The following is a 24,073-nucleotide window of genomic DNA, read 5'->3' as shown; positions in this document are numbered from 1 at the left end:
GTCGACAGGTAGCAGCCACATGCTCAAAACGTTGGCATTTGGAGCATTCTATCGGAGACGCAATGTACTGGAACACTCGATAACGTGTACAACCCAGAATGGCTTATTCGAGCACAGTTTTTGTGGCAAATATAACGCGGAAATTTTCTGACTATCCCAGTAGCCATACTGACTTGATAGGGGCCCTTTTAAGGAGTACCGAGTGAATACCCTGTTGATCAACGTCCGCACGAACTCTCTTGATGAAGTCTACTCCACAGTTATCAAGCCGCGGCTCGTAAGGCTGAAGATGTATTTCCTCAATGCTTTTAGTTCTCAGAAGGCATTCGGAGACATCTGCACCTGCATCGTGTGTGTCCACAGCCAGGCGATTGAAACGCTCATTAGTTCGTACTTTTGCCACGCCATCTGGTGCTACCTCTTCAAAGGCGGCTTTCAATGTGAGTGGATTTTCTCAGGATTCCGTGGCTTAAATATAACGGTTCAGTTTCATTTAGGCATATTTTCAGGAGTTGCATTTGCATGTGCGATCTTCACTATCCGCGACATCGCTAAGGAGGTTTACATTGCATTTTTCTGGGCCTTCAGAAGACTCCACAGTAGCGTCCATGTAGGCAACTGTGGAAGAAGATTCAGACTTATCCGAAAAATCTTCCTGACCTTGAAGTAGACGGGGGGCCTCAAACAGCGACGCGTGGACCTCTCGCTAGCGGCCCGACCAGCATATGACTGACTTCATCCCATAATTTCTTTTCTAATAAGTATGTTCATGAGCTACACAGACGTGGCCGGTCTCAAGCACATTTGTCGTGAAGCAGCTCATGCGGTCACCATGTGATGAAACATAACCTTGGAACAGCAACTCTATATCTCAGAATCGGTGTCCAGATTGCCGTCATTCCGGAGAACACAATCTATATGTTTCCCGACCCCTGACATTTGGTTCACTTCATTAATGACCCATATATGAGATATGTGAAAAGCCTTTCAAATGGCAACGTTGGCAGACATTCCGTTTAACCCCTCCGCTGCAACCTCCTTCACTGCCCCGGCCCTTGCGGGAGGCAATTTCGTGGACAGACGTCAAGGTAGGAGATTTCTTATTCGGGGAACCTTGGACGGGTGCCAGCGGCAAGTTCTCAGCACATTCTGTGGAGTTTTGGCCTGTAGCTTCACCAGGCTGCATTCCAGAGCTAGAGCATGCCCCGAAGCTTTATGCCGGTGCATGCACCACCATAATTCGATCTGACTGGATCTCAGGAGCTTTGATAGGGTGCGGCCCGCAAGGTGATTAAAGTTGCAAAGTGGGTTTGTTGGTGGTATATTTTTTTTTCTTACTAGGATAGCGCGAAGTCAGAACACAAGAAATGCACACGCTGTGTGTGTGTCCTCATGTGCCTTTCTTGTGTTCTGTTTCTTGTGCTACCACAGCAATCAACAATACCATCCGAAGGCGCCGCACCCGCTGTCAGAAACATGCCCGATGCTCCTAAATTAAGCGTTGAAGCGCTGTGAGACAGATATACCAAAAAAATTGAGACAAGCGAAACAGCACAGCCGCTACGTATCACTTCAAGCAACACTGCGTAGACTTGGTATAAATACCTGTTGGCTGCAGTAAGTTATATCTGTGCAGGTGGCTTCCACACGAATAAGCGTGGTTACAAAGTTTAAATTTATCTACAACTCAAAAAAGAAAACGCCAGGTCTGCGCGGATAGCGCACCACAGTCACAGCGAAAGCTGGAAAAGCGGCATTTCTAGAGCCCGTTATAAACTCTCTTGTGGCTATTAATACAAGTACACTAGCAACGTACCCACTACGCCACAAACCTACGCCAGCTTTATATGACCCGCTAGTTACGTAATCCGCATTGTGTGACTCCCGGTCGTTATTTCTCTCCCACCACGCTTATAACATACGTTAAAGAGAGAGAGAGAGGGAGAATTACCTTTATTGAGACCCTGAGAAAATGGATCATAGCAGCCTTATGGGCTTTCTTGGCAACCAATAGAAGTGCACTGCGAAAAACCCACTACGCTATAAATAATAATTTTTGTGAAGAAGGGAAGCAGCCACTATGCAATTTTTCGTCATTCTGCGGAGAACCGTGGTACCCGCTAAATACCTGTAAGACATTATGTTCACTTTGTTGATGCTGTGGCTGATGACGATAAAGAAATAATGGTAGATCCCTTTGTAATGGGTTGGAGGCATTCAACAACGCTCTCGTTGCGCAATTCGCGTTGTGTGACGCCTGGTTACAGAATTCGCGTTGTGTGGCTCCTGGTTGTCTTCTACCACACTACATTACATATGTTAATGTGGTTCCTTCCCGACATCAAGCCTATAAAGGGTCATTTTGCAAAGCATTTTCAAGCACCGGCATCTATAACACTAAGCTTGAAGCTTAGTGCGGATGTATTTGTTTTTGTTTGAATGTTACATTCTGCAATAAAGACAAAAACCGGCATGGCCCTGAGGTAGAACACTGGGCTCCCACTCAGAGGGCCCAGGTTCGAACCTCGTTCCATCCCGGATATTTTTTCTTATTTCGTTTTTTTTTCTTATTTCGAGCGATAGTGGTTACGGACACCGGCGGCGGCAGCTGCGGTCAACTACGGCGCCAAAAACGGCCCTTGTTGTTGTGATCTCATAACAGCTTTCGCTGTAAAATGCTTACCTGCAACCTTTACCACACTCCCGTGTGCAAGTGTCGATCATCTTTCTTCTTGTTTGACGAACACAGGAAACTGCAAAGCAAGCATTGTTCCATTAAACGTAGATGCTAACGTTTCAAATAGCTCGCCTGTTTTGAAAGGCTTTTTAATATCACAATCGCTTGCCCATATATGCCATCATTCACTGCCTACTCGGGGCGTTATTGTGAAGTATGCAATGCGCAAAAGTTACTATTTTGTACAAGTCTCGCGAAATAAACGGCCTCTTAAATTTTTGGCGCATGCTAATGCTTCCAGTTTTTCAGAAGGACTCTAGAATATAACATGGAAAAAGATTCTCTCATTTTCTGAAAAACATTCTGTTAACTCCGCATCATTTCGGACCTCGTCGAGGCATGTCAACAGAAATGTCTCTGTTAAACCAAAAAGACCTAATATTGCGAGGGTTTGAGGAAAAGAAACTAACACTGTGTTTTCGCAGATTTCTCTAAAGGATTCGGTAGAATTATTCATACTACTTTGTTCATAAAATTAGAGAATTGCGGATTTCGCAACTTGCCTCCTGAACTTCTTGAGCCGTACTTGAACAAAAGGAAATACTGTGTCAGCGTTGGAAATGGGCAATGAAGTTAAACACACAAAGGGGGATCCTCTAGAAGTATATTAGGACACGTGCTTTTTAACATGCATATCAACGACTTCATAAATATTACCGATGAGGCCAGAGTAGTACCTTGCATCGATGATAATGCCCTCTCTTTGCAGTCGTACATCCTAGAAACGTTTTCGCAGCTTGCCAATACTACGTCACGCAATATATATAGTCGAAAGTGAATTAATTAGAGGTAAATGCAAAAAAGAAAAAAAAACGTACCGTTTACGCCGATCGCAAAATGTGCATGTCGTGATTTGCAAATGTTTCTTGGAAATGAAATAGTTCTTATTGCAGCTGATGTGAAAACACTGGGGATAACCTTCAATAAACACTTAAAATGTTATGAGCACGTAGAGCACGTAACAGCAAAATTCGCCTGAGTGTGTGCTATACATTGTAAATTCCGATACACTCTTTCTGAGAAAATAAAGGTATTGCTTTATAAATGTATATTTCCTTCTCACGCAAACTACTGCGCAGCCTCGTGCGGGGAACGACATCCAAAAGTGATATAGATAGGCTATCTCCCTTCCAAATAAACCTTTACGTCACGTTACCCAGACTGCGTATGACGCCCACACAGGACTTTTCTGAGCTCTACGTTCTTCCGTTTTATCAACTGTATCATTTTTTAATCGCAATGAATTACGTGTGTAACGTAAGATGCAATGACAGCACGTTTACTGAACGGCAATTCCGAAAAACCCGGTAAAGTTCAGCACGATATTAGAAATTGCCGAATGTGGGCGGTTCCTTTCTGGCGGATTGAACCAGCCAGTAATAGAATAAAGTGTAGCATGCCGACGCCACTCATGAGTGAATCGACTCATGAGTGAGTTTGCTGACCTATAATCCCACGCATGTGAAATCTGCAGACAAAGCGGAGCTGTGGTTGTGCTCTATTCTTATCTGTTGTTGGCACGTATTCTCTACTGTATTGCTCTTCCGCTTCTTGGCTCGTATTTGCTGCTGAACGCTTGCGTTCAGCCCCTGCTTCTCTAGCACTGAGCTCCGGATCAGCTTGTTTTCGTTGGCGTAGCGCTGCTCCTTGCTTAGCGAGGACCGACGGATCTTTGGTTCTTTGCCGGCGTTGACTTTCCCACAGCAAGCGCTTGCTTGCGTTCTATACGTTCAGTATCGGATGTTTGCGGGGCGAGGACCGGCGAGCGAAAGCAGTAGTAGAAATTTTTGAGGTAGATATAAAAAGGCGCTCATTTCTGCGACCATATAGGGAGCACGGCTAAGCGCCCAGGGAACCACCGTCTGAAGCGCGGGCCCTTTTATCCTTCCATTCTCCCTTCTCACCACCTGGCGTGCACTTATTGGCTCGCTCCTAGCAGCTGCAGCATGCGCCTCTAGGGTGTGCACAGCAAGTACCGATTTTATTTTTTGTTTTGCGGTGTAGTGAAAATATTGTTGGCAGCTTCGTACTAGTGGTATCAACCCTCAAGAAAGATGAGTGGTTCTGCGGAAAAAAAAAGGCGCTAATTTTTTTCTCCCAAGTGGGGACACGGCGAAGTGCCTCCTTAAGAAGAGCGCACCTGGCTGGCCTTCCCTGTTATTCTTTATTTTTCTCCTTCTTCTCATTCTCTCTGTTTCTTGTATTTCTTTATCTGTTTCATTCTATTGCTTTCTTTCCCTCTCTATTTCTTCCTGTTTTTCGCTCTTACTTTTTATCTTTTTCTTTCTTGCCTTTCTCTCTCTCTTTCTTTGCTTTTTTCTCTCTCTCTCTCTTTGTCTCTGTTGCTCTCTTTCTTTCGCCTTCTGTCTTGCTCTCCGTTTTTTCTCTCTCTTTTTCCGTCTGTTTCTATCTCTTTCTCTCTCTTTCTAGGTCTTTCTCAGTCTTTCTATATTTTTATGTATTTATTCCCTTTATCACAGCAAAGCTGCATGCCTCTACCCCCAACGGTTTCGTCTCCGTGGGCAAAAAAAGACCGCGTCGCGCTCGGACGCGTGAGCAATAAATGCGTGTGCAAAACAACGGAGTCGTGCTCGGACGCTCCGTTCAAGGGTGCATATTCTAAATTTAACAGACGTTCTCGACGCCGCTCCTTGTATGCGCTCAGCGTAAGCGACGAAGGTACGATGCTATGAACCGTTTCAAGGGTGCAGATTCTGAATTTATTAACGTTCTTCTCCAGAGTCCGCCCTACAAGTTAAACAACATTCGCTTCAACCCACAGACTTCGAACGTCTCCCCGACGAAAGGGACATAGACGAAGACGAGGTCGAGAGGCTGATGGACGTCGACGACTTGGATGACCCAAAGCAATGCGTCATGGCTGTGAGTGCGTCGAGTCAGACGGTTGTGTACGGTGAAATATGCATGCCCGGTCTACAAGACCAGACGCACTTCTTGGCCATGCTCCTGGTGAAGGTCAGGCGCCAATCTCACTTCTGTACGATTCTTATGCGGAAGATCATTCAAGCGACGTCGCAATGAGTAATCGTTCTGGGTGTTTACAGCTTCGCTGTCCAACCATCTTCGCTACGTGACTTGGAGCCATAATTTTTTTCTCTCGCTTTCAATTTGCTCTTGCTTTCTGTTTTTTCTATCTCTTTTTCGTGTCTGTTTCCTTCTATCTCTTTGTGTGTCTTTGTCGGTCTTTTCTATCTTTTTATGTCTTTATTCTCTTTATTTCTCTCATTTTTTTGTATTTCTTTCTATTGCTTTCTTTCCGTCTTTATGTCTGTCTTTCTTTCTCTATCTCTGTTTTCTCTTTCTTTTTATGTTTCTTTCTTCTCTCTCTTCACGTGTTCATGTGCTCCACTACGCCGAGCAGAGCTTTCCTTAACGCTCGCACCAGCTGTACTCGGTAGTGCGGCGTGCCCAATTCTTATGGCGCATACCCACCTGAAGAGTTATGCACGGCGGAGCACAAGTTACCGATAGCTTAAACAGCTTGACTGTGAAGAGAATGAAGAGAGCGCGTGCCGGTTCATGATGATGATAGTTTTTTACGACGAAGCACAAGTTACAGACACCTTAAACAGCTTCGCTCTTGAAAAGCTTGTTTTTGCTGTTGTATTTGATTCTGCTACTTCGGGCACAGCAGGTGGGCATACCGAAGCATGCTTAACCGCCGCACAAACAGACTCAAGCGCGGTCGAGCACACACAGTGCGCTCATCAAGTAAACCTAGAAGCGGACAAACAGGACGGCGCTTGATCATCTTCTAAAAAGCTAGTGCGTCACGCTCAAAAATCTAGAAATTTCTTAGTGCCGCCGAGCTTGCAGTGGCGCTGCCATCAGGAGCAAGTACTTTCGCTACTGCCTGATTACGTATCGTAATTTTTACACTGTCGGACACCTCGAAAATACGCTACTTGTTTCTTTAGACATGACATTGTCGTATTTATCGTTATTTTTTCACATTCTTTATTTCGAGGACCTTTCCCACTTCGCCGTTTAGAACCGCAGCTCGGGCGCTCTGACGGAAGCAGGGTATTTTATTCATTCACTTAAGACGACTCCAAGGCGAAAGCCATGTTTTTCTTCCCAGTCCGGCCAAGAGTCATCTACCGCGGGATTGGCAGCTCAACTAACTTCATTTGCAATCTACAAAGTACACGAGAGTAGAGATGTCTGTACACTCACACGAATGGTGCTATTTTAGTTATTTTTCGGGGACATTCTTGACCCAGCAGGGAACCACCAGGAAATGTCATCTGTATCCCAACCGCGAGCGGGACACGAAGGACCGCGAAAAGGCGAGAGCCCCCACATGAAAATGAAGGAGTACATTCCAGCTGGAAGGAGCATTTCCAGCTACATATCCAGCGGGAGCACCAATATCCAGCCGGAAGAGGTGCATTTTAACTGTAAATTTAAGATTGCTTTGCTGGAAATAACATGTTTCCAGCTGCCAGCTGCATTTATTTCCAGCAGAATGGGCATCATTACAGCAGTCAACCTTTCCAGCTAAGCCAAGGAGTGCCTGTGACAGCTGGAATACTGCTATTTCCAGCAGGCAGCATTTCCAGAAGCCGGAAGGTGTTTGCAGCAACTGGAAACAGCCATTTCCAGCCGCTTAAACTGGAGTACAACGGGAACTATAATGGCCAGCTGGAAAAAATTCTGTTTGAAACACCTCTCCCAGCTGGGTCCCATGCTACATTGCTGTGAAAAACTTAGACGGCTAGTATTACTTAAGAGCCCTGTAGTGCAGAATTCCGCCTATTCTAGGAGAAGATTGAGAACAACACAAATCAAGTTCGGCACGCAGCTACAATTATTGTACAAAATGTTCAACGCTTCCACGGAAACAGGCTTTAAAATGAAAAGAGACAATGGAGCCGAGAAACACGATGTAAATGAGTTTTCGTACAATATAGTCATCAAAGACAGTTACCGACGCATTACATGTAGTATCAGTGCATTAGAGCTGAACAATTGTGCATATTAATCTCAAACAATATTTAATGCCTTTCCATTTATCTTAATTACTACGTACACCATCAAAAAATTTGCAGTGGTTTAGCTCCGCTATGTCAGGATATATGTAGCGTTAGCAAAAGTTCAGCTGTTTATTCTTAGCTTTCCCGATTGTCTAAGATTATTAGCCTTCTTCTGTTCGTTCTTCGTACGCTGAACCGCAATTACCATGCAACTACTTCGTGATCCGATGAGATAAGCTGCTCGGCTCTTCTGCGCCGTCGAGCAGCATTTGCGCTCTCCTTTTCCGTGGCGTTACCCGCCTGCAAACGCCAGTCTGAGGCGCTATCAAGCGGCCCCAGCGCAGTGTCAGATGGCGACTGCACAGCGAAGGCAAATAGCTGCGCACGCGCCGGCGCCACTGTGTCTATGGTTACGACGTCACTCCTCTCGAGTGCGGTGCTGACCAGCAGTGGCGAGCCGCGCGCGGCGGTGGCGGAGTCTTCGCGCGCGCCGGCGCCAGCGTGTCTACCGCGCCTATGACGCCGCTCCTCCCGAACGCGCAGACCAGCAGCGGCAGTGTCGGAGAGCGCGTGAGATGCCAGCTCCAGTGTCCCAGCTGTGTGACAACACTGATCCTCGCGCATGCGCAGCATGGCTCATGACCCTCCACGCGAAATCGGCTCCGGCTAGGCAAGTGTAGCTAACGCTACAAAACTACAAATAATATCCCCTATGCCTTCTGTGGCTTCATTAGGTTGTGTCTAAAAAGAAATGAACGCTGCACTCTACTCCCGTCTTTCGTTCTTAGAGAGAACTGTAATTATCAAAACACTTAATGTTTTGCTAGTAGTTTTCGAGTAATCAGCAGATGTGCAAATTACCGAAAAAAGAAAGTTGAAATAGCCAGCAGAACATTTTGTCTATAGACATGTCTACAGACAATATCGCGTGGTAAAAGTGCAGTTTATAACGTTGTAATACATGTATACATGCACAACGTCAGTAATGAAAGCTTTAGGTCACAAGACAGAGCCTTAACCTGACGAACACTACAGCATCTCATGCTTAGCAGAAGTTATCTACGTGGCGGTACAGAAGTTATAGTGTTCGGCTGCTGACCGAAAAGTCGCGGGTTTGATCCCAGCTGCAACGGTCGCATTTCGATGGAGGCAAAATGCTAGGGGCCTGTGTACTATGCGATGTCAGTGCACGTTGGAGCACACCAGATGGTCAAAATTTCTGGAGCCCACCTGTACGGTGTTCCTCATAATCGTATCATGGTTGTGGCACATAAAATCCCAGATATTATTATTATGGTCTTAACAGAAGTTTTGAGTTCACTCCATCTGGAACACTGGGAAAATATCGCAGCTGGCGTATTCCTTGATAATGAAAATGCTAGCTGCTGAAAGAACAAGCGCACATTAGGTTTGGAAAAAAGGGCATTTCATTAGGTTGTGTCTAACAAGGAAACGAGCCCCTCTTCTAAATGGCACGACTATTGCCTAGGCAAAGTACAAGAGAAGTATCTTGCTTTCGCTGAGACACAGTCAATATGTTTCCTTTGATTTTTTTTTCAATTTGAGATATGCATTTCATGTTGCCGCCCGCTATTCCAAACATTTGCTTCAAATCGAATTTTACTATTGGCGTTTAATTTAAAAGTGCTCGAGAACCTAAACACCAGAACTTATATAGCCAGGCAGCTAGTGTAGCTCGACTAGTGAATAGCGCACATATACAAAAATCTTATGTTGTAAATATAACTCAAGCATGAAACACAAACTTACCAGTACTAAGACTGCCCCGAAACACCGTTTCGAAAAACAATAAAAGTCACATTACAAACACAACAGATATTTAGTAGTACTACTGTGTGGATTATATACAACACAAAGCACATAACCGAAATACTAACTTTTTCCTGTATATTCCTTTGAGTAAAACGTTATTTTTGGAAATGAAGTACATAATAAGAATCATTCGTAACTTGAAAAAAAAAAACGCCCTACATCATTTTGTTCATGAACATTATTCAACAAGGTATATCTGGAATGCAACCTTCACAAAAATATGTGAAATGATGGCACATTTTCTTTGCTTAAAGTTCAGATTAAATGTTCTGCTTATACTAGGACGTGCTGCCGCGGTGGTATAGTGGTTATGGCGCTGGGTCGCTGACCAGAAAGTCACAGGTTTCATCTCGACCATGGCGGTTACATTTTGATAGAGGCGAAATGCTAGAGGTCATTGTTTGAAGTTTAGGTTCACTTTAAAGAGCCCCCGGTGCCCCGGTGGCGATCGAAATTTCTGGACACCTCCGCTATGGCGTGCCGTATAGTCATACTGTCATTTTGGCAAATTAAACTCCAGATGTTATCATCATCACACCCTACGATCACTCGTAACTATTTAGTGTGTGCCAGTTGATTGTGTGTCAGTTGAATTACCAAGTATCAAATGTGAAGTGTTTGCCAGTGAACCAAAGGCCCTTTGACCGTTTCATCTAAAGGTCCGTCTATCTATCTCTCTAGCCGCCTACGTCTTGTAGCTCTCGTGGTTGTCTCCTTAACTTGGAATACACGAAAATTGTCATAGGACGACATGAGTATACGATGAACACGACTTGCAGGTCATGAATCACGACATTGCAGGCCACCTGCAGCACATGACTAACACGGCTTCCCTGTCGCATACGTCAGGGAACCCATTCCATCAGTGACATGTAGCACATACCTGCATACCAGTGCCCGTGGTATGCTGGCCCGTGGTATGCTGGTTATTCGCCACAGGTGATTCAGTGTTCAATTCATAATTACCGTTGGTGTAATATCACAAGTGTCATGTGACACCTACGCCAATTGTGGTTGCGGGGTGCGTATTCGCTTTTATTATCATATAATGAACATTACATGTGTACACCTATGACTCCGCAAGCTATAGTGAAGTGTTGCTCCAATATGCCGACGATCACTACTTATGACATGCCCATCATCGCACCGTAGCTTGCACTTCGTTGCGATAGAACGAATGCCCCTCCTCTAAAGCAAGTGCCTACGCTACGTCGAACCAGGAGCGGAACTTTAAATGCCTGCGTAATCGGTGGGCCTTGCAAGTCCACGATATGAGCACAACTACTCAATTTACACAAAAATGTCGATCCAGCTTGTAACGTGTGGCTCAGAAGCGAGAAATCCGGCATAGGTTTCTTCTACTCGGTGACTGCTTTACATGAATTTGATTCCAGCAGGGTTACCAGGTCGAAAAGACAAAAAATAGCCAGAAAATTGGAAAAAGTTGTCAAAATGTAGACAACTTGAGCCAAGGGCAGTAAAAGCAGCCAAAAGTAGCCCCGCATATGTCAAAACCACGTCCACATTTTTATTTAAATGAGTAAATGCAAAAGTCCTTCGGCGGAAATGTAGATATGTGCTGCATGAAGAATTAAACATCATAATTCTTGAGATTCCAGCATAAATTGCTGACTGTAGCAATCATTTCATGCATGATGACGTCGTATTCGCGCTGTTGAAAAAATGACTCTCTCTTCACGCATCTTGCACGACTTTTCTTGGAAGGACTAGAAGTTGCGACAACAAAATTAAGTCTACGGCATGATGAGCGCTATCGAAATCTCCGTCCCTGCATTGAAGCATAAATTAAAGCCCCTTTCGGAAAAATTCTTCCGTGATGACGAATCCAGAGTCGCAGTCCGTACCTGAGACCAGAAATGATAAAAGCAGTTTGTCGCGTATCCTAGAACGATTGCTTGTTCGGCGAGTTGGTACAGCATTCTTTCTAAAGAGAGCACTAAGGAGGAGCAATAAACGTTTATTGTACGAGACGGTGTCGCGGTGCTAGTCCCGCGTCTACCCTAGGTGGGAGGTCTCCTCATTCCAGGAACCCTCTAGCCTTTGCTGCCTCTTTGGCCCTGGCACTAAAAAACAAAAAAAAACAGGACACAAGAGGCAAAGGCGGCAACACAAGCGCTCACTAACAACTGTTTTCAGTGAGCGCTTGTGCTGCCGCCTTTGCATCTTTGTGTCCTGGTTTTTCAGGGCTCGCTTGTAATTTCGGATATCCTATTTCTAATGTCGATGGGTGAAGCGTGCTCTGGATGCGGAGCGCTTCCGATTCTGTTTACTTGAAAACTGGTTTAAAGCCGCGTTCAGCAGTGGGTGATCTGCAAAGTGAGGCCCCATGCAACAGTCCTTGCTGAGTCGCAACCAGGCATCCAAAAGCATTTTTTTTTTCAAGCTGAACGTGATATGCAGAGGTTCTTTTATCACAATTTTAGAGGTTTTCTTTGTCTGTGCATTTCTCTTCTTTCAGTTCCATCTTTCCAACAATATTCGCATCACACATGACCACACAGCAAAGCTTTTCAAAAACAATAAAAGCAACTATTTTGGTGAGGGACTCTGCCCAAGTTGTGTGGTGATCTGAACACTTGCACAGAGGAGTGTAAGCGGAAAATGGGCACCCACGAAGGCGAACAGTGGGCAAGAGCTATATAAACAGCTTACGCCAGGAAAAGTGGAGTTTTTACGGGTAGTATTTTTTTTTCAGAATACTGCCCTTTAATTTGAATGAGTTTAATGCTTTTCAAAATTCTTTCGTTGCATGGCTGCCTGGCTTACTGGGGCCAGGTCAACAATATTGATACTACACTGGCACACCATAACATTATGCGCACTACAAGTGAGAAGATTTAAGACTGCAAAAAACTGAGTATGAATAATGTGAAGGCGAGCATGCATGAACAAACGGAGGAAGCAAATCTACATTTTTAATTAAAATACATAATAAACTTTGCACAGCAGTGTTTCCTTGTTTGCACATGAGCTGCTGGTGAAAACCACGTACTGCAGTTGCCTTTTTTCTCGCTTCTAGTAAGTTGAAAGTAGCTGGCATCAGCTGTTTTTCGTAATCAATCTAGGGGACTGCAGCATGAAAGCTGCGATCACTAGAGCCTTTTAGCAAGTTACGGAAATACGGTACGCAAATACGGTAAGGCCGTACAGTAGCGCTCCTCCTTTCCCGCTTGTTGTGCTTTTGCCAGTGACCAACACCACAAAAGCTTCTTCAAAAATTGCTGTGGGGTTGTCACGCCTTATTGTTGCCAGTCAGCCTACGTATTGTTAACGAGGAACCTGTCGTTCAGGGGGCGCACTGTCACTGGAACGGGGAGAGGGTTAAGCACAACGAGCGGGAGAGAAGGAGCGCAACCATACTGCCTTACCGCATTTGCGTAACGTATTTTCGTAACTTGCTAAAAGGCTCTACTTTCTCTAGCAGCGAAATATCATATTTTCGGGCTGCAGCAACCAGTGCTGTGTACAACCCCAGACTATGTATCTAGCTGGGTGCTTCTGGTTGAAACGTCTTCCAGCCGAATTCCAGCTGAAAGTTAATGCACCCAGCTGGATCCAGCTGGGAAACATTCCAGCTGTATCGTAGAACCGGAAATATCATCCATGTGGATTTTTCCCCAGCTGCAGCCTTCCTGCATTGCCAGCATTTCAAGCTGGATTAGGGAACCAGAAATTTCATCCAGCTAGATTTTTCCAGCTGCCTTCCCAGCTAGAGAAAGCTCCGGATGGATGAAATTTCCGGTTCCATAATCAAGCTGGAAGTAAACATTTTTTTCACGTGGTGACTAGCTGTGGTGTTAAAATTCCATCTGAATGCTGCAGCAGCACTTGTTCAATTTTTGCGGTATCATAGTACAGTATGAGGCTGTCACCATGGCTACTATCATCAGTAATAACACTTAAAGGGCGGTGCCATTACATTTCTGTGGCTTGCGCATTCTTTGTTGCAAACGTTTTTATTGCTCTAGGAAGCATGATACACGCTCCAAGATTCACGTATTGGCGCTAAATAATTTGATATCACCTTATTTATATGAACGACTTTCGGTTTCGGTATCTGGGCACCGAGTTGGACAGTGACGTCACTGCGTCGGAAGCTTGAACACGTGGGCTCACAAAGCTGTGACGCACGTAGCGCTGCATCGTCTGCTCTCGCAGACACACGCGAGCAACCTTCCGGATGTCTTCAAAACTCGCTAAAATTCTTTTATAGAGAACATTAGCGTGTGCGAAATTCCGGTATGTATACGCCGGGGCTGGGCAAAGATGCCTTGAAATTGTATCGCGATAAAATACAAGATACTCAGACAAGAAGTATTTGAGATGCAGATACAAGATACTACAACACTGATTGTATTCGATAGGATACATTCCAATTGTATCTTAAATTAAGATACTTCGATACATTCGCAAATTTCTTGTTATATGTCGGTATTATGTAGCACTACAGGGGCGTAGCCAAGGGGGGTGTTGGGGGGTTCAAACCCCCCCGAAATTTTTCAGTTTTGCTTGCGTATATATACACGCACACATACAAACGCACGCACGAACTTACATAAAGTATGGTTGAACCCCCCCCCCCCGAAAAAAATTTCTGGCTACGCCCCTGTAGCACTAATCTCCTATGCACAAGCATCTTCGCTTAAAAATTTATTAAATGCGACCAATTTGATTTCATTTGAATGAAATGCCTGTTAGTATCTCAAATTTATTGTACTTCTTGCTCAAGGTATATTAGTTTCCTGCCGAGGCAACTTATTGGCGTTGCTTTAGCTGCTTAACATGACAGCTCTTTAAAGACTTCGGGGACAGCGGTTTTTGCTTGTCGCTGTTGTAATTGATGGGAGTCGCTGACCAGCTAGCAGGTTGTCATCTAATCACAAGAAATTAAATAAGGAGCATGCGCGTGATGGTGCAGATACCGCTGTGGAGTTCTACCTTGCTTGTAAACGTACGTGTATTACGGTTTTCGCAATAACGGATCACCAGACAGGTGTACGCCACCAAGAACATGCGCAGCCCAGAAACGTTTCAGACGTATTGTACAGTTCCACAAAGCACAGCAGGACACAGACGCTATTCACACTCTTCCCACTTGTAGTTTCGATCACTTGGTGATTAGTAGAACAGTAAAATAATTTAACGAAGCTAAAAAGGAAAACAAATATATCTGAGCAAAAGAGAAAAGCGATTCCGTATCAAACACAGCGAATAAGTATAGAAACACCATACAGGCGGTACCTCCAAGAGGTAGTAATAATTGTTGCGTTTTACGTCCCAAAACCAGAATATAATTATGAGATGCTATAACTGAGGGCTCCAGAAATTTCGACCACCTGGGGTCCTAAAACCTAAATATCAACCCACAGACATCTTGCATTTTCCCTCCAACGAAATGGGGCCGCCGCAACCTTCGGGTCAGTTAGCAGTCAAGCACCATAACCACTAGATCACCGCGGCGGGGAGCCCCTAATAGCTATGACAATTCAATTCGGTGCCTATGGAAAATAGCGTAAAACGGCTCGTTGGGGCGCAACGAGAAAAACGGAGCGTTTAGTATAACAATGTTTGAAGAGTACATTTGCTAACAAATTTTATAGGGCTCCTAATAACTTAAGTTATTATAAGGAGAATTCAATTTACCTATTTTACTTAGTAGTAAGCAGAATTTTAGTTACTGTAGACACCAGGCGCTCTCGGCTTATTATATGATTGTTCAGTAAATTCAACTGGAATATAAGTATGTAAACAAGCAGAAATGACGCAGACAGTTAAAAGTAAGAACAAAGCAGACATCTTACCTTGGCAGCACGTTAGAGACATATTGCAGTAAGCAAGTACTGCAAGTTGGTGCATTATGAGTAAGCATACCGGAAAAAACTACATAGACGCATAGGTAATGTATGGGACGGAAACGAAGGACATCTTAGCAAGAACTTGTGCTAACAATCAAGTTAGGATGTTAAAAACTGCCTGAATAACATAAAAAGAGATGTACGCCAAGATAGCGTCTGTTAGGTGAATGCTTGTTCTGTTAGATCCAGCATCGGTACTGGTAGTGCTATAGCTGTTAGAATCCTATTCGCAATAAGTCATGCAATCTCATTGCATGTAAGTCAAACTTACATCCACGAGATCCTTTAAATCACCAATATGTGAAAGCCACGAGACGCAAAGCAAACCCCCCCCCCCCTTTCTTGCATTCTTCAGACTTCGTAACGAAGCTCCACGCCAGAGAAACTTCGATAATGACACTACAGGGGAATCAGAATGTGTGCGATAGACGCCGCAAATTGGAGTACGCGTCACAGGACTGTGGCTAAGTGCCAAGTGTCATGACAATGACACAAATAATGAGAATAAAAAAAACGAGAAAAAATGTCGGCTGGGTGTAGACGAAGGTAGCTGCTTAACCAACAGTAACTGCTTAACCAACAGGAACGCTCAGAGCTCAACGGTTATCCTCGCCGGAAAACTCTGGCGGAAAGATAAAATAATGTCACTGCCTTTAGTTTTACTCTGGTGACTTAGTGGCAACATTATCAGCTTGAGACGTGGAGTTCAGTCAAAGTTTGTTTCGCACGGTAGTGCTGCGATTTGAGTATCTTGTATCTAAGATACACGATACGTTCTTCCATGTATCGGAAATACAGATACTGATACACGTTTTGCGAGACGTATCGCGATACAGATACAAGATAGTCAAGGATTATCTAAGATAGTATCTAAGATACATGTATCTTCGGTACTGCCGAGCCCTGGCTATACGCAGACATCTTTGCGGAGTACTGGGTTACCGAGCGATGGTATCGACATCTTGCGACGCTTCGTGCAACCACAATTATATGTGCGTTTCTGTGTTTTCGCTGAGTGACCGTGGCGAAAAGATGTTTAAAAACGCAACGCATTCGGAACTACATAGTTGACGATCATTTATACCAGCAGAGAAGTAGAATATAATATATTTCTGCAACAGCGATTCTGTGCTTGCATGGTTCATCTTAGTACCGCCAGGTGCAGGCACGTAGGCAAGGGGGGGGGGGGACCCGGGCCCCCCCGAAATTCGTCCAGCCTTTTATGTTCCCGGGCAATTTTTTTTTCTTTTTGCCATGAAAAGACTTTCTTTCGAATAATTAGGCCTTGGGCCCCTCCCGAAAAAAAATCCTGGCTACGTGCTTGGCCAGGTGCCCACACCTATTCGGTCTCACGTAGAGTCAATCGAAAAAAATTACAGCATATCCACGGATGAATGATGAAGAGCTTGGGCGAAGCTCCTGAAGCAATCATGTGTACACCGTGAAATGTTCAGTGGTTTCGCCCAGCAGTAATCAAAGCGATACGCCGCTTTGATTATTTTTCCTTTTAGGGGCGAAGCTCCTTATGCCGTGGGTCTGTCCATCCTCCGTTTGTTTGTAGTAGCCACCTCTAGTTCGTGAGAAGCGCGCGTTCTGCTATGCAGTAGACGAAGAAGACGACGTTGACGAGTGAGACTCTCGTTTTTGCGTGTTCACCTGTGTGGCGTTCTTTCTTCTTTACTACGTCTCGTGTTTTCAACGACGCCCGAAGACAACATTTCAGAAGTAACGCCTCATTAACGCGCCATGAGGCTCCCTCTTGGCGCCCTTTTCTTCCTCTCGGAGTCGCCAGATGGAAGACAAGGCTGCGGAACGGAGGGCACGGAAGGCGGCTGCAGCGCTTGCTCGCAGACAGAATCCTGAGGTGAGAGCCTGCGAGGCCGAAGCTGCACGTCGACGCCGCGAAGCAGATCCCGCCGTTCGAGCCCGCGAGGCCGAAGCTGCTCGACAAGCTGCACGGCTGCGGCGAGAAGACCCCGCCGTTCGAGCCCACGAGGCCGAAGCTGCTCGACAAGCTGCACGGCTGCGGCGCGAATCCGATCTTCAAAATGTGAAGGACCTTGAAGCGGCAAGAAAGCGCGCGTACCGCTAGGCAGAGCCCGAGGCTGTGCAAGCATGTGAAGTGGCTGAGAAACGCATCAGGCGGGCTCTTCCTGAAGGCGCCGACGCGCGCTTCCAGCGGGATTTCCTTGACAACGGTTTCGGCCATAGTTGTGGTGTGTGCGACAGATTGTGGTTCTCAAAACAATCTAGTCACAATATCTTCCATCAAGAAGGACCAGGCTCGCGCCAATGCCATCACCGTGCTGCAGCGCAAGTTCCCCGCCAGCAGCGATCACAGTGAGTACAAGATCTGCTCCAGCTGCAAGGATTCGTTGGTGGCGGGGAAGGTGCCTCCGATGAGGGTCACGTATGGCTACAGATGCCCGGCAAAACCCGAGCACTTGCCCCGCTCAACCCGGTCGAAGAACGCCGGATCGCTCCTCGGTTACCGTTCATGAGCATCAGGCGTTCATGAGCATCAGGCGTTCATGAGCATCAGGCGACCACAGGTTCTACCATAAAGACAAGAACGAGGATAGGGCAATGCTGACCGAATTTCAACGTCTAGACCAACATCGACTACCTACGTTGACGCAGCGGTACCTCCGAGCCCTGCAAGAAGACGTTGACTGTACCAACGAGTTTGCCATTGCCCTCCTCAACGTTCGATCTTTGCATGCCCACGTAGACGATGTGGAACGGGACCCCATACTTACTGCGGTGGACGCTTTCTGTCTTACCAACACGTGGAACGCCAAAAGACCGTATATCAAAGGATACGTTCCAATCGTGTGCATCGATGATGCAGAGCGTTCTGCAGGTGGTGTGGCCGTATACATCAAACAAACAGAAAAGGAACAAGATCTGAAACTACTACCAATGACACAGAGCCACAACGGTGAATATCCTCCCATCGATTTTGATGGATGCATCATGACCATGTACCTTGCATCCAATTTGTCGAGTGGGAATATCAAGACATTCATTGATACGGCATTGTGTAATTATGACAAGTACAAGAATAAACCATTTGTGTTAGTTGGTGACCTGAATGTCGATATTACCGAAAAGAACAATGAGTGGTTAATATAACATATGGCAGCCAAATATGCTCTCACGTGCACGTCCTTTGATCATATGAAACCAACGGCCGCGGTGAAACCAACGGTGTATAGACCTGGTATTTTCAAATTTCCAGTTGCAACCCGTACAGGAACCGCTATCCCTTCATTTCACGGACCATAAAGCCGTGATAATGAAGGCACAACGCAAGCCAAGCATCATCTAATTAAGAAAAAATAAAAGTTTGATGTTTGTAATATACACACAGTGTTTCTCACTCTTTATATGATGATTGATGGAGCGCTACACAGAAGATTCACGGTTTACCGATGATTTCCTCCGGAGCTTCGCCCCACTCATCATCATTCCGCACGTGGATATGCTGTGAATTTTTTTTTCGTTTTTCCTTCTTTTTTATTTTTTTATTTTTCTATTATTTATTTATTTTTATTTTTATTTACTTTTACTTTTTATTTTTATTATTTTTTATTTCTTTATTTTCATTTTTTATTTTATTTTTTATTTATTTATTATTTTTTTCTATCTCTATGGGACAGCGCCATCTATTATACTGTTCGGGTGATACTGCCGGTACGCTTGACAGGGGACAAGGTTAGACTAAGAGGAGCTACGCCCCTAAAATTTCAGAGTATCGCATCTGTTTTCCACGCGCCGCCGCCGACGCGATCGGCTTACTCGCATCACGTGACCTCTCGCCACCATATCCCTTCAAAGCGCTTTGGATACAGGCGCGTTGAACGCAGAGCGTGGCCGGACATTTTGCAGTACCACGGTCCCTATAAGCACTACGTCGCTTTTTAAACGCGTCATGCAGATTCCAGAGAGTAGGTCACCAGCAACCGAGCGTAATCTGGGAATCTCGTTCATTTCTGCATTTCGTGTGGGGAAAATTAACGTCAAAAAGCGTCGTTCTACTGGGCTGCATAGTTGGCCGGAATGAATTCGCCCCCCTCGAAGAACACACTCCTTTCTGCAGTGAACTAGACAAACTTTGCTGGAAAAGCTCTCATGCGACACGATACTTTACCTTTTCGGTTCGCTATGTTCAGCGATATTTAAAACTACATACTACATACCTTTGTATTTGCGCGGCTGTTTATATCTCGATATCTTGAACAGATTGTGCATGCATTTAGAGTTTTAGGCGTGTCACGCACGAGAGCGAAATCAAAGATTTATTAAAATAATAACACTTTACTGGTATACATCGACGGCAATTGCGGCATGATTATTTGCCATTGCGCAAAACAGGAACGTGGGACTTCGTTGATGAACTTAATATAACGCAATGTTATTTAGGCGTATTTTTAAATTTCTTACAAAACAAATGTTGCTAATGCTGCAAAGCGCCGAGTGTACACTTACAAAACTGTTAAGTGGGTGAAAAATGGTCACAGAAAAAAAAACGGCAGATACCACACATTGAGGGAATCGATTTCATTCGAGCCCTAGGTCTATTACTTACTGTTGCAGTAGCATGCGCTTTAAAAGTTTCCGGGGTGTGCTGTTTCTGATCAAAAGAACATAAAGCACTGTGTTGAGTAAGTTTTAATAAGAGTGCATTATGAGAAAAAAAGTTGAAATTAAAAGCAGAGCAGGAACCGAACCCCAGCCCCAGCTGTTTACATGCTGGCAACGTGAACAAAAAAAAAACTGTTTGTCGGAACACAGGAAAATATTTGCAAGTGCGCTGCAACATTGGGAATATTAAAGAGACAAAAAATGGGAAATGAAACACTTAATTAGTGAGGCCAGCCATTTTTGATGGCCTATTTTCTACGTATCTCTTAGGAAATGACAACGTATTCGGAAAATAAGATGCACCTTACCTACCGCACGCCGATTCGCCAATGCGTTCGGCTGCTGGCGTTCCAAACCGAGACATAAATATGTCGCGCACAACTTCCAATTACCGTACACACGCCATTTCTATTACACATAACACCCAGTAGAACAGCAAGCGTGGTGCGCCAGCAAGGTATGCGTCAGCGATCAGTCGAAGGACGCAGTGTTGAATGTTCTCGATGTTGTTCGATAATGTTCTCGAGTGCGCTATGAAGTGAACCTGAATACCGACTGCAAAGCTAGCGCAAACAGTCAACGTTCACCAAGTGTCGAAGTAAATGACATCTCGCACGAAGTCACTGCGCTAATGCAACCATGTTTACAGCTCCGGACCTAGCGAACACACCCGGCCGTGACACGAACAGACACCGATGAAGCCATGAAGAGAATTAGCGAGCACATGGCAACATTCGCCACACGTTTCATTAGTTACATCGCTTACCGCGCAGTCTATTCATAACTGTCCATGACTCTAGATCACCTCTAATATCCTCTTGAAAACACACACACACACACACACACACACACACACACACACACACACACACACACACACACACACACACACACACACACACACACACACACACACACACACACACACACACACACACACACACACACATAATGCAGTTCCGCCGAGCTTAACAAGGCTCCGAGGCTAAAAGATCGGTGACTTCTCAACACACGCTAGCAACGCGCCGGACGGTCTGGAAGGGAAATGGCCGCCGCCGCCCAATGTTACTTGCGTGCAGCCTACCTTTGTGGTACTCTGATTTTCCAGTGACTCTAGTTTCACGTTTCCGGCTACGGTAACCCGGTACGCTAAAGCAGTGTGCGAACAAACTAAAATTTTCTAAAGTCGCCTTCGCAGGTTCGCGTGACGATACGAAGCACTTTACAAAATGCGAGCAAGTTTCTCTACTTCAGCAACACGCTGAGGAAAAGAAGTGTTGGTTCGCTACAATTCGTAGCACTTTCGTTACACTTCCTACACAGTGACGTCGGCATCAATCGCGCTGGGATGGGTCTCGATCGCGGAATGAGCATTCAGGCACGCTTTGGAAGCGAATTAAAATATATTCTGAACGTTTGCTGTGTCCAACACTTCGTGATGAGTGTCCCTGCATACAGAGCAAGTCTACAGCTGGCTTTTTATAGCCTAAATGTTTGTTGTCGCCACCCCTTTAAATAGAAGAAGAAATAACGACGATCACACCTGTTTGCTGCCTCGAACAGGCAGTACCATTCAAGCGATGACGGAAAACATAGTCTTGCAAGAGACAGTTGCAATCTGTCTGAATCACCCTTGCTTTGCACTCTTCATAGCACAGCTGCAATGTAAGAGAAGGAAACACAGTTATTGTTTTTCATGCCTATGTATGAGAAGCTCTTCAGCAATGATAACCACTGATTGCATAAAAGAAGATTGATGACTTAAACCCAAAAAGTATTAAAGTATGGCTCAAAATTAATAGGCTCAGGACAGCGGTGAATGAATAATCGCCCGTCGAAATAACAACAGTTCACCGTCGGCCACCAACACTTAGAGTCTGTAGAAAGGCACGCATGCCTAAGTCAGTTTCTGATCGGGGAGCCTACTAATGAAAAGTAAATTCACCGAAAAATAAGGACGGGCAGGAATTTATACGGCAGGCATTTTGAAATCATGACTGCAGCTTACAGCTGTCCTTAAAATGAAAATTCATTCATTGCATATATTCAAAACATTAAAAAATCATTCCATTCTATAGGTATTAACGTAATAGGGAGAAATTTAAGGAATAACAGTGAATTTGGAGAAGTCAAGCACTACGCAGCCTGCAAAAGCCGCGTCATTTCAAATGACCTAATTATAATAGTTTATTCTATCCGAATCTGTCGCAGCACTCTTTTTTTCTATCCCTTCAAGCATAAGCGGAATTACAGGGGGTTACGCAGGCTTCGGGTCGGTTTCCTTTAATCCCAACAAGCGCGCTGTAAGCGAGAAAGAGGTGAATGATAGGAAGGCAAAGGTTGCGTGGGCGTGCGTCATGACCATGACAATATTTCCTTCGGTAGTTCACTGTATTTGTTTGCTGCCACTTTTGGTTCAAGCGAGCGCGGCGCCGTCACGTTAACGCACCCCTTGGCGGCCACGGTGCGTACTGAGCAGGATATACAGCGCGCAGCAGAACAAGCGACGCACAATTGTCGTGCTACAGTCTTCCCGAATTCTCTCAGTGGCTGACACGCATCGCCTTCGTCGAGTGCCAGCATGATCGCCAAATAGTAGCCAAATACGGAGAGTGCAAAGTGGCCTGCCGAGGCGTGAAGAGAGCTATCGCACGCTGGCAAGCGCACCAGTGTTTTGGAACGAGAATAGGCATCGCTAATACTGTTCGTAGCGGGCTCAGTGCGCGACAAGTGGCCCACAGCAAGCACGTAGTATTTTAAACAGCACTTGTGTAGTGGACTGGATGCCGTATCACATTAACAAAAACGCTGTAAAATTAAGCAGTCGACTTTTTATAGAGACTGCAAATACCAAGACTTATTTTTTCTGTGTTTTTGAAGAGGGAGACACGTTTTCTTTGAGGTATAGAAAACAAAACAAACAATAGAAATATTGCTGAGGATATTTTGGCGAATATGAAATCAACCAACGCCAGTGTCGTTTTCGCCCGCTGCATGGCAGGTTCCACCTGGTGTGTAGTTTTTATAGGGCAGAGCGAGCAATTTTTGGATGCCTTTTTCAGTGAATTCTTATTCACCTGCGATGGTCAGTGCCGTTAATTTAGCTCAGATGTTTGCAGGCGCCTTCGCAGCAGATTGAAAGTGTTTTCTGGCTATGTCTAGTTTTAGTGTTCCTTTAAGAGACGGGAAGACAGCACAGTGATCAGAGAACACAAAGGGATAGCCGGTATTCAGATAATATAACGAAAGAAACACCACTGCACGCATTGTACATGTAACCGGCGGTCCTTAAGAGTGACGGAGCAGGTACCAAGCGATGGGTAGCACAAACAAGGACGGCAGGAACCTTGTTCGCATAATGAAATCAGAAAATTTGCAGGCATAAAATGAAATCAGAGCGCGCTAGAGTACCCTGGAGATCACTGGGAGAGGCACTCGTCCGACTGTAGGAGTACGAGTTATGCGGTGAGGATAACACGTGTGAATTTGTGTCTCCTGAAATATCAGTGATTGCTGTCTACAACAATCTGCCCAGGTCACTGGAAAAAGCGCGCAAGAATAACGCTCCTGTTCATGATTCGCTAGGTACGCAACAAAGCAGTAGGAGCAGGTTTATTTGGAGAATGCGAACGAATGCGGTCCGTTGACGCTTTAATTGTCATTTTCTATCAGAAACAGGCGCATTACTTTTGAACGTTTGGTACCTTGTTACCACTCCAATGTAATTCTTCGCTTCTAGATAGTGTCAATTCTCAGGCTGCCCTAGTTCGTAGCCGTGCGACAGCACACCAAAATTCAGCATTTATGATTATCCAAATGTGCTAGCGTGTCGTGTGCATCAAGCACGTACTACCGACTTATCGCACGGCTTAAGATATTTTATTTAGAACTGGAAGTCCGAATTGCTTAAAATATGGCACTAATGAAAAGGGCTCCTTTTGTAGTTTTGACTGCCTGAGTTTTTTTAGCTTATAATTCAGCCT

At 45.0% G+C, this 24,073-nt stretch overlaps 1 protein-coding gene across 1 annotated transcript in view; it reads right to left on the bottom strand.

The window, feature by feature from the left end:
• The window catches only part of LOC125758827 (uncharacterized), a 58,353-nt gene that overhangs the window by 33,896 nt on the left and 384 nt on the right, over positions 1-24,073 (bottom strand). The gene's annotated exons all lie outside the window — the stretch shown is intronic.

This window comes from Rhipicephalus sanguineus, chromosome 6 (genome assembly GCF_013339695.2).
Source record: "Rhipicephalus sanguineus isolate Rsan-2018 chromosome 6, BIME_Rsan_1.4, whole genome shotgun sequence".
Lineage (NCBI taxonomy): Eukaryota > Metazoa > Arthropoda > Arachnida > Ixodida > Ixodidae > Rhipicephalus > Rhipicephalus sanguineus.
The sequence above is the reverse complement of the archived record's forward strand: the minus strand, read 5'-3'. Positions and strand labels throughout refer to the sequence as shown.